Consider the following 12,157-nt stretch of genomic DNA (forward strand, 5'->3'; position numbering starts at 1 on the left):
AAGCTCGTCTTGGCTCAGTCTTCTAGTGGTGGAGTCTTTGAACATTACTGACCTTTAGGCCGTTGCCAGTCTCTTTCTTATGTGAGCGTGAACACTGCTAATTGAGGCAAGTGAGCAGTTCTTAGACGTTGTCCTGGGGTCTTTGTGACCTCGGATGAGTCGCCTCTACGCTCTTGGGGTAATTTTGGTCGGTCCATCTGGGAAGGTTCACCACTGTTCCATGTTTTTGCCATTTGTGGATAATGGCTTCACTGTGGTTCGCTGGAGTCCCAAAGCTTTAGAAATGGCTTTATAACCTTTACCAGACTGATAGATCTCAATTACTTCTGTTCTCATTTGTTCCTGAATTTTTGGATCTTGGCATGATGTCTAGCTTTTGAGGTGCTTTTGGTCTACTTCTCTGTGTCAGGCAGCTCTTATTTAAGTGATTTCTTGATTGAAACAGGTGTGGGTATTAATCAGGCCTGGGGTGGCTACGGAAATTGAACTCAGGTGTGATAAACCACAGTTAGGTTATTTTTTAACAAGGGGGCAATTACTTTTTCACACAGGGCCATGTAGGTTTGGATTTTTTCTCCCTAAATAATAAAAACCATCATTTAAAAACTGCATTTTGTGTTTACTTGTGTTATATTTGACTAATGGTTAAATGTGTTTGATGATCAGAAACATTTTGTGTGACAAACATGCAAAATAATAAGAAATCAGGAAGGGGGCAAATAGTTTTTCACACCACTGTACATCTACACTATACATATAAAATCCTAAGCCTAAAAGTGCAATAAATTTGTGCAACGATTTTGTGACTTTTTATGCCACATTTTTGTCATGCTTTAAATGAGGATTATTTTAAAACCTACATATAAATGTTTGGTATCATTCTTTTTTTCAAAATTTATCGAACTTTAATGTGATGTTAGATTTTCAGATTCTTATTCTGTTTTTAAATTATAAACTAAAAAAAATATCAAGAACTCATGTCCCATGAGACGAGAGTTTGTGCCAAGAGATTTAACCACAACAGAAACAGGGCCAGAAATTAAAGCCAAGAGAATGACAAAGACAGCTGCTGTACAGGCTTTTAAATGTTTGAAGCGCCGTGCAAGATGAGTTACGTGGCACGGGAGCAGCAGTAAACCAGCAGCTGATCAAGCAAAGAGGAGGTAAAAAAAAACTGTATTTCTTTCCCATTGTATCACTGTTTCTGAGGGGGTTTTGAGGAGGTCAGCCCCTCTTCACAACACAAGTGGTAGCACAGAAAAGGGGGTTGGCAAGCGTTAGCAGGGTAAGCCCCTAGTATATATATATACAGTATATACAGTGGGATGCAAAAGTTTGGGCAACTTTGTTAATAGTCATTATTTTCCTGTATAAATCTTTGGTTGTTACGATAAAAAATGTCACTTAAATATATCATATAGGAGACACAACACAGTGATATTTGAGAAGTGAAATGAAGTTTATTGGATTTACAGAAAGTGTGCAATAATTGTTCAAACAAAATCAGGCAGGTGCATAAATTTGGGCACCACAAAAGAGAGATGAAATCAATATTTAGTAGATCCGCCTTTGAGAAATTACAGCCTCTAAATGCTTCCTGTAGGTTCCAATGAGAGTCTGATGTGGTTGAAGGTATTTGGACCATTCCTCTTACAAAACATCTCTAGTTCATTCAGGTTTGATGGCTTCCGAGCATGGACAGCCCTTTAACTCACACCACAGATTTTCAATTATATCAGGTCTGGCGACTGAGATGGCCATTCCAGAACGTTGTACTTGTTCCTCTGCATGAATGCCTTAGTGGATTTTGAGCAGTGTTTCGCGCTGTCTTGTTGAAAGATCCAGCCCCAGCGCAGCTTCAGCTTTGTCACTGATTCCTGGACATTGGAATCTCTGATACTGAGTGGAATCCATGCGCCCTCAACTGACAGATTTTCCAGTCCCTGCACTGACAAAGCCCTCACAGCATGATGGAACCACCAGCATATTTTACTGTAGGTAGCAGGTGTTTTCTTGAATGCTGTGTTCTTTTTCCTCCATGCATAACACCCTTGTTATGCCCAAATAACTCAATTTTAGTTTCACCAGTCCACAGCACCTTATTCCAAAATGAAGCTAGCTTGTCCAAATGTGCTTGAGCATACCTCAAGTGGCTCTGTTTGTGCTGTGGGTGGTTGAAAAGGCTTCCACTGCATCACTCTCGATACAGCATCTGTTCGATGGGAGTGTTAGTCCTTGGAAATATGTTTTATATTATTGGCGTTTAATAAACCTTATCTATAAATAATTATAAATAATAACGCCATATCCCTCTTTTCAGCGATAGCGACAAAGTCACAGAAAAGACAGAATATACTTAGCTTGTTTAATGCGCTTACGTTATATACAGACAAGGAAGACTCAGCTAGTTTCATTTTCTTCACTCAAGAGTTCTTGTTAGTTCTTTCTTTCGGGGGTTCGGTCGTAGAAACTGCTTTTTGTCACAACGGAGGTGGTTTGAGTCTATTGCTTCCACTCACTCAGGTCCTCAAAGGCTGGCAACGTTCCAGCTTCTTTTATATTGTGTCCACATGACCAAATCCCAGTACATACCAAACAAGGCCGATAAACTTGTGCTGAGCATCAACAGACAGGTCAAATAACACAGTCTTTTAGGGCTGACAATAGCTGTCACTGTCTGTCTTTATGCTTTGCTTGGCCCAGCAATTCTGACTGCTGACACCTGTGCTAAATCTGGCTCAGCTCTTCATGGTATAGTACACAGAAAAGAATGAAAATACATAAAAGATATAAAACAGATACAGTGACACAATTCCTAATATTATAACAAACTTATTATAATGACCACCCCTTTGTCACTGGATCTGTGACAAACAATCCCTGAGAATCATATTCACAAAGCAAAGGATACTGGTCCCCTTCACCATGTAAATAGCTCCTCAAGAATGCTTGTAAAGTCAGGTGTAAGTCAGTCTAGCTCCTGCTTCACCTAATACGCAAATGTAAGTAAATATTTGTAATGGTAAAATGATAATAATAATAATTAACAGTATAATTGATGAACAAGTACATTTAAAATAGTGTCACTTATGGTGACCATTTAGTGAAAAATTCCACCAGTGATGTGTAGAGATCTCTTCAATTTCTTCTGCAGAAGTAATTACTTTCGTTTCATCAGTTTTCAATCTTACTAGTAGGTCCTTGCTTTTTGTAACGTTACATTAAAAGATGTTCATATTGTTTAGCATGCTCTAAAACCGCTTTATATTTAGGTAGTTCATTTCAGAGGCAAATTGTAAAGTCAGAATAGGTTAGCTTCTGCTTCCCAATGTATATCCTCCCATGTACTTAACATGTGGTTCTTCCATAATAGTCATCTCGTGATATTACCACATTGTGCACAGGATACCCCTGGGCCTTGTAGTGGTACCATCACCCAAGTGATGTTATTTTGTCACTGCACATGCAGAAGTGGTATCAGTTTAAAACACTTCAGTGGAGTTTACTGCTATTTGGCACATAACAGTCTCCAGCTAAAGGATGCAAACAGGGTGTGGCAATGACCCACTTTGACATACTGAACCCTTCTTGCCAGTTATAACAAAGGCAGGTTCAACAGTATTATTATTTAGATCTATCCATTGTCTATCTACTATAAGGTGCCCACCATGTTCCTCCTAGTAAAACAGGTAGACATGAAACGGACACCAAACATTGTCCTCTTCAGCAGTGGTTGCTACCTGAAATACAGCTTGGCATATCGATCCCTCACACATGGAAGGATTTAGGGCTGCAAACCACCAGTCTGATGGTAATTTTAATTTTTCTCCAATGTTGGGGTTTTGAACCTCAATCTGTCTTCTACAATTATATGTTGCACCTGTACTACGTGATATATGTTCTCCTCTTGGAAACTTGTGACGCTTTTATATCAAACCCACTAACATTAATGTTGAGTGCCACAGTAATTATTTTATGTGCTATCCTAGCATTTTTACTTTCATTTGTCTAAGTAATGTTGCATCAAATGGGTAACATTCCTCTCCTAGTCTTATGAATTTCCTATAACATTACTGGTACTTTTACATTCTGTTGTTGCTTCCTGTTTAAACACATATATATTACATCATTTTCAGGTGTTGATATTGCATTCAGTTGTTGCCCCTTCAATTGTCCAACATGATAGTCCATTAGAATCAGGTTTAGAGTTCATCATAGCCAACCAGACAGATACGTTATTATGCACAGTCACAGTTATTGCAGTGTCTTCATAAGTCATCACAGGTAAAGGTAAGTCAGGATATTCCAGTTTCATGGAAAATGGAGCCGTAGATGTCTTGTCTCGTAACTGCCAGGTACAGTTTTTGGTAAGGGTGAAGTTCAAGGTCACATACTTTTCCATTTCTGGGTATCAGCATCCCAAAAACTTTGTTATAGGGTGCATCGACTCCATCCAGTCCATAAAACCATCTATCCCGGATTATTCCACACGGAGAAAATTTGTGTAAGGGAAAGCAGAGGGGCGACTGAGAGCCTGTTAAAAGAACCATTCTAGTGTCTCCTGGTCCTGCAGCTATTATTTCTCCTGCCCTCGGCTTTTTGCCCTAAGTTAAACCCATACCTTCCTCCAATTCTCCTTTAAGCTGTTCAATACTGACTAAAACAGGTGTGACTTTTCCTATGTGCAATTTACATATGGCTGTCCTTCAGCCATGTGTACAGTATGTCTTTACTGCCTTGATTTTCTAATACTAAATACCATTCATTTAAACAGATCTCTAATGTCTCTGTTAAGCATGCATCTGTTACAAGCATTTCAACATTTATTCTAACCTCCCATTCCCTTGGCCACTGACCTGTTATTCCCAAGCTGAGTCTTTCTGAGGAGTTTAACTTGATTGTAAGTGATTTAGGTGCCCTAACCAATAACCCTGTGGGAGTTAATTCATTGTTTGCTAGTGGACTAATTTTTGTCAGGCGGAGGGCACACACAGGTGGCTCTCCTCCACATTTTGATGTCTCATAAAGGTGGACCCAGCCAACGACAATTATTGAGATTAAATAAGGCTTGCTTTAAAACTTTAGTCCAGCCTTTCAGATGATTGTGCCCAGTTACTTTTTTAACTTGTTCTTTCAACAGGCCATTCATTCTCTCAATAAGTCCTGCAGCCTGTGGGTGATAAGGATATGCAGAGTCCATTGAATGCCAGCCCTTGAGCCCACTCTTGACGCTCCTTCCAGCAAAGTGGCTTCCTTGATCACTTTGGATTTCCTCAGGCACTCCATATGCTTGGATTAAATGGCTCAGTCCATTAAGAGTAGCTTCCTGGTCAGCTCTTGTTGATGGATCAGCTTGTAACAGTCCAGAATAAGTATCTGCTGCAGTTAAAGCATATAATAGTTTATTTGTTCGTGGCAGTGGCCCAATGTAATCCACCTGCCAAATTTGTCCTGGTCCCATTCCTCTCTTCAGTTTACCAGTTGCCTTCTTCTGTAGGGGGCCATTGTTTTACTTTTGTACATGTGGAGCAATTGTTCACTATTTGTTTAACAATATCAATAGTGACTGGTATACATCACTGATGACTCCATTGATATGTTTTTTCTGCTCCCATGTGTCCTGAAGTTTCATGAGCCCACCTTGCCAATGATATTAAGGAAGGCTTGATTACATTTACTTCAGCATAGTTGCACACGCCTTCATTCTGTGTATAGGCTTCTCCTGGTTGATTTCTAACAGCAGCTATTAGATCAGCTTGTTGGTTATATAGCCTCTCAAAGGATATCAGAGGGGCATGGGCATCTACATGACCAATGAGGGTTTCCCCTCTTGTGCCCATTGTCCAAAGCTGCTCCCACAGTTCTGCCACCCCAGAGTCCTCTCCCATGAATAGTCCAAGCAGCCCTTCTCCACATTGTGATCCACACCGTTAGTCCTGAAAACTGCCCAGCTATCCCATAAACAACAATAGGGAAGCTTTGATTTTCTGTTAATGCCATAGCACAGCAAAGTTCAGCCCATTGGCTTGATTTACCTTCCCCTGTTGCTTCAGGATGGTCTCAGTGTGAGGTTGATAAGCCCTGCTCTCCAAAACCTTTTTTCCTCCTTCCACAGTCGCTGATCCGCTCTGAACCAGCTGTTCTCCTGTTGCGCTGGTGTCAACATGATCATAGGCTGGTGCTTTTTTAAAGGCGACTCCACTACGGGCAGAACAGGTGGTATGTCATCTGGATCCTCATAAATTACAGCTCCGGCCATAGCCCCTTATAAGGCACTTGTGTCTTTGCCTTCAAAGTGTGCTCTTGCTTGCAACTACCATTTCCACTTGCATAAAGTTTGATTTTGGGCAGCGCCTGCTCTCGCCTCCCAGGCCATTATCTCTAACCCACCCAGCAATGGGCAAGTTAGTACGTAGTTTACCGGAGCAGGCCCTGTCTGTCTCTCAGTGTGCAAAAGAGCCCAGTATGCTGTAAGAAGCTGCTTTCAAGTGGTGTATATTTGGTCTGTGAGCCTGTTAGCTGTCAGGCTCCAAAAGCCGATGGGGATCCGTTTGCACCCATTCTTCTGCCATAAGCTCCACGCCGAATATTATTCTGTTCTGTGGCTTCCAGTTCAAAAAGCTAATTAGCTTTTAAAGGTCCCAGTCCTTTTGTTGGACTAAAGCTTTTAGCTGCCTCAAAAGCAACTTGTTGTTTTTCTGTCCATTCAAACTGTGCCTTTTCTTGACAACATCATGTATAGGTCTTAAAATTAGTCCCAAATGTGGCACAAATGTCTCCAAAAGCCCATTAAACCCACAAAGGATTGAGCTTCTTTTTGTTAGCTGGTGCCTTTAATTTATACAAAGAGTCAATTACTTTTTGGGCACTCATTTTTCTGTCCAAACCACATCATGCCAGAAATTTAACTTCTCTGGCGGGTCCTTGATTTTGTCTTTATTGATAGCCCATCCTCTGCTGTCCATGTGGGATATTAAAACTGGCAATGCATGTTACTGCTGCTTCATCCCCAGTTAACATTATATCATCCACATAATGGAAACATCGTACCTTTTCCAAATCTGAGCAGGTAGCCAGATTTCTTGCTACAAGTCCATGGCACAACATAGGGCTGTGTAGGTATCCCTGTGGCAGTACTTGAAAGGTGTACTGTCTGTCCTTCCACGAAATGCAAACTGATCTTGACTTTGGGTGCAATTGAATAGAGACAAAGGCATTAGCCAGGTCAATAACAGCATGCCACTCTCCTGCATTAGCCATGATGTCTTCTATGATGGTCGCAATATCAGGAACTGCAGCAGTCAATTGCGGTGCTTTAGCATTTACCATTCTCCATGAACCATCCGGTTTTCTGACTGGCCACACAGGAGAATTGAAAGGGCTAACTGCAGGTCGAAAATTCCTACCCGTAATAACTCTTCCACTGTTTCTCATTGCAAACCTCCTGGCAAACGATACTGTTTTAACTTTACAGGTGTGTCAGGACTGGAATTTCTAAAGGGGTCCATTTTGCCTTTCCTCTTACTATGCTTTTACTATTCTACACATGACATTATGAATCCCAAAAGAAAATGTTCCCATTCTGTTTGAATGATCTTCCGTAAGAATATATATCCCCAGAATATATTCAGGCATTCTGAAATAAGCACCTTAGCTTTAAAAGAGGGTGACTTTCCTATTGCTAAGTGTACTATGATTAGTTTCCTGGATATCTGAGCCCGTATCCGCTTACATTTACAATTGGTCCTGAGAAGTTATGTGGATTCCCGTGAAGTAAAGTGACTTCTGCCCCAGTATCCATAAGTGCCATAACCTGATGTGGTTTTTTTCCTTTACCCCAGTAAATGGTTAGCGGACGAGTGGGCGCTCTGTCTCCTGCATGAATGAGCTGCATCTCTCCGCCTACAGGAGACCTGCCCTCCTCAATATGTTGATGGAGGTGTCCACCTGCTCGAAAGTTAAAAGCGTTCGTTTGTGTTCGAGTGTTTTGTTTCCTCCTCACTAGGCGTGCGGTTGGAGGATTCTGCCCTCGCCTTTTTAGACTTTCTTAGAGCCTGCCATCTCTGAGAAATTTCCGTTGGTTTACCATAGATATCCATTTTATGTATTCCTGCTTGTATCAGATCACGCACCATCTTTGTACGGCTTACTCTTTGTATTGTATGTCCTGCTATGGCTTTAACTGGTCTCTGCCAGATATATCTGTTCCCAATTCATCTAACTGGACCCAATAATGCGGATTTGTGGTGAAAGAGCCTCAGTGTTTGATCTCTGTATCTGTCAATTGACAACTATCACCCCTTCATCTCACATAATGTAAGATCCACTGCATCAGCTCTCGCCTGGTTTCTGTCTATATTGTTTACCGATTTCAGAAACTCTGCTTGTGTAAAATGCACTTAGACGGTTCCTAAGTTACTTAGGTCCACTGGGTGCCTTTTGGCTTTATTTTGCACCACCAGTCTCACATCTATAATTGTACACATCAATATTATCACGTTGCGCCTGTCCGCCCCCATCGCCGGCTTCCCAGATATAGTCGCACTATCTGAGTTATGTATGCTGCCATCCCATGTTTCTGGGTTCCAATCGCCTTGCATTATAGCTCGTATTTTAAAAGAGGAAACAGGGTGTGTTTTGCTTGTTTACGGCGCTTTGCATGCACTAATCGACAGCTAGCGTAGTACATTTAGCTTCCGACTGCTCGCCTCGAGACGCCGTGATTTTCCATGCATTCGAGTAATCAATTGCTTATCTTGTAAGTTTTCTATTTCTTGTTTGAGTTCCCCACACTCTATAATCATATTCTGCAGTTTATGATCCAAACTCACGCACTGGTTAATAAAAGCCAGCCGATTTCACTGGCTGCTTGTTGTCCTTTTTCCCGGCGCCTAGCCTGAGTGCCAATACCGCTCTGTTAGACATTTGAAGGAGTCACTTCCTCTATCTCAGGACATGCAATTGGGGCTGTGTAATTATTAAATAACTCAGCCACGGTGTCCATGACAATGTCGCACCACTCCAGGGAACCGCTGAGACCACCTCTTCCGCATTATCCAAAGCATATGTTTTAAAATATTATTCATCATAAAATTATGATTTATGAATATTAATTTGGTTATATGTTACAATCTGCTATTTGCAGCGCCAATTATGTTTCGATGGGAGTGTTAGCTCCTTGGAAATATGCTCTTTTATATTGGCTGTTTTAATAAACCTTTCTATAAATAATTATAATAATAACAGCGATATTCCCTTTTTCAGCGATATGTAGTGACAAAGTCACAGAAAAGACAGAATATATTTAGTTTGTTTAATGCGCTTACTAGTATACAGACAAGGAAGACCAGCTAGTTTCATTTTCTTCACCAAAGAGTTCTTGTTAGTTTCTTTTTTTTTCAGGGATTCGGTCGTGTAGAAACTGCTTTTTTTTGTCACAACGGAGGTGTGTTTTGAGTCTATTGCTTCCACTCACTCAGGTCCTCAAAGGCTGGCAAGGTTCCAGCTTTTTATATTGTGTTCACACAACCAAATCCCAGTACAATTACCAAACAAGGCCGATAAACTTGTGCTGAGCATCAACAGGCAGGTCAAATAACACTTAGTCTTTTAGGGCTGACAACAGCTGTAACTGTCTGTCTTTATGCTTTGCTTGGCCCAGCACTGACTGCTGACACTCTGTGCTAAATCTGCTCAGCTCTTCATGGTATAGTACACAGAAAAAGAATGAAAATACATTAAAAAGATATAAAACAGATACAGTGACACAATTCTTAATATTATAACAAACTTATTATAACAGCATCTCCTTGTGTAAAGTGCGCCGAATGGTTGAACGATGCACAGTGACTCCATCTGCTGCAAGATGATGTTGTAGGTCTTTGGTGTTGGTCTGTGTGTTGACTCTGACTGTTCTCACCATTCGTCTCTGTCTATCCGAAATATTTCTTGGTCTGCCACTTGAGCCTTAACTTGAACTGAGCCTGTGGTCTTCCATTTCCTCAATATGTTCCTAACTGTGGAAACAGACAGCTTAAATCTCTGGGACAGCTTTCGTATCTTCCCTGCCATATGGTGAACAATCTTTTGTCTTCAGGTCATTTTGAGAGTTGTTTTGTGACCTCCATGTTGTTACTCTTCAGAGAAAAATTAAAGGAGGAGGGAAAACTTACAATTGACCCCTTAAATAATCTTTCTCATTATAGAATTCACCTGTGTATGTAGGTCAGAGTCACTGAGCTTACCAAACCAATTAGTTCCAATAATTAGTTCTAAAAGTTTTGAATCATAAATGACAAGTGCCCAAATTTATGCACCTGCCTTTTTTTGTTTGAACAGTTATTGCACACTTTCTGTAAATCCAATGAACTTCATTTCACTTCTCAAATATCACTGTGTGTGTCTCCTATATGATATATTTAACTGACATTTTTTATCGTAACAACCAACGATTTATACAGGAAAATAATGACTATTAATAAGGTTGCCCAAACTTTTGCATCCCACTGTATATATGACAAATGACTGCTATGCTGTATGATAGGATTTTTTTGTACAATTTTCACAGATTATTATTAATGTTACTTCAACTATAGCACTGCTATCCAAAAATCTCCGGTGTTAGCGACCACGAGGAATACCACAGAAAAAACAAGTACACAGATAAACACTAGAATATGTCAATCCTCAATTTGTGTTGTCCCAACTGTGTGCCCACTTGGGGTGATCACCAGCTGTTCTTTTCTCATATCTCTTGAGGTCCCTTTGCTGCACATATATCACCAGAGCTTGCTCGCCATCACCTCCTGCTGCCAGAAATTCTGGACTCCTTGAGCCTTACAGCACTCCCAATTACATAACTTGGCCTATGACAGCTGTGGAACATACAAGATGCTTTCTAAAGAGTTTGTTGTTAACTAGGTTGCTCCTAGATAGTAACATTGGAGAAATGTGGCCCCATGCCATTTATATGCGCTTCAGTCTGCTGGCTGACTGAAAATTATTCAAAAATTATAAAACACTGTAGTAAGTTAAAACATGCATAATATGCACAGTGTTCTATTAAATATGCAATTCAAGAAATGCCAAGGTTGTAAACTGCATGAAGAGCAGTTCAGCAACAGGGCAGAAATCTAGCATTGCATTTTTCTTTCTCATCTTTTGAGGTTAAATTTTCTGAGGCATAGAAACAATATGTCTACAACTGGTGGGAAAACATTATGCTTCCAAAATAAATGCTGAAATTGAAAGAAAATGTTTAAATGAATCTAAAATCTGAATCAAACAAATGTCAAACTAAGGATGGAAAATGCAATAAAGAACAGCTTAGGCAAAGAGACTATAACAGAAGTAGAACAGCAACATACACCTGAAGATAATCAAGAAATACTGACAAGATGAACTTGTGTAGGTTGTCCAATATAATCGTGTTAACAGGCATAGCTGTTTTGAGTCCAAGTGGTTGTATGTGAGGGTCAGTATTTTTTTTTTAATTTTGTCCTCTAGATTTGCTGGCCTTGGCGACCACCAATTCTCTTAAAAGGTAAAGCTGGTCCTGCCTGAATGTAATTGCCTTACTGAAGCAACAACTTTGATGTAACTCCAGGAGCAATAATAAACTGAGAAAATCAGATTCAGCTCTGGGATTGACAGACTACTCTACATAATAATGCTACACAAGTATTTACATAATAACAAAAAACAAAAATACAGCTTCTATATACAGTATATATCATAAATACTATTATTTTTATTCTTTCATAGACTGAGTGCAAAGTTGAATATCTCATTAACATTTCTTGTAGAGTGCAGGTATTCTTCCAGCATTTAAACACTGCCATATAACCCGGAATCTGCTAATTAGTGTCTATAAGGTCATATTTCTTTGATAAACCTCTGTGGAAAAACACCATAGATCACGTTAAAGCTAATCATCTCCCTACACACTGAGATGAAAAAATACATAAATAAATACAGGACAAAGCAGTATTAATTATATACATTAAATAAATATCATGAGGAGATGTAGGCACAACCACTTTATTCAAAAGGTTTACAACTCATATTTAAGGCTTGCACTTTAAATGCCTCTAGAAAATATTCATCAATTGTTCAGTATAGACACTGCTGTAAAGATTTTTCCTAAAAACCTGTTTCC

Source organism: Polypterus senegalus, chromosome 7 (genome assembly GCF_016835505.1).
Source record: "Polypterus senegalus isolate Bchr_013 chromosome 7, ASM1683550v1, whole genome shotgun sequence".
Classification (NCBI taxonomy): domain Eukaryota; kingdom Metazoa; phylum Chordata; class Cladistia; order Polypteriformes; family Polypteridae; genus Polypterus; species Polypterus senegalus.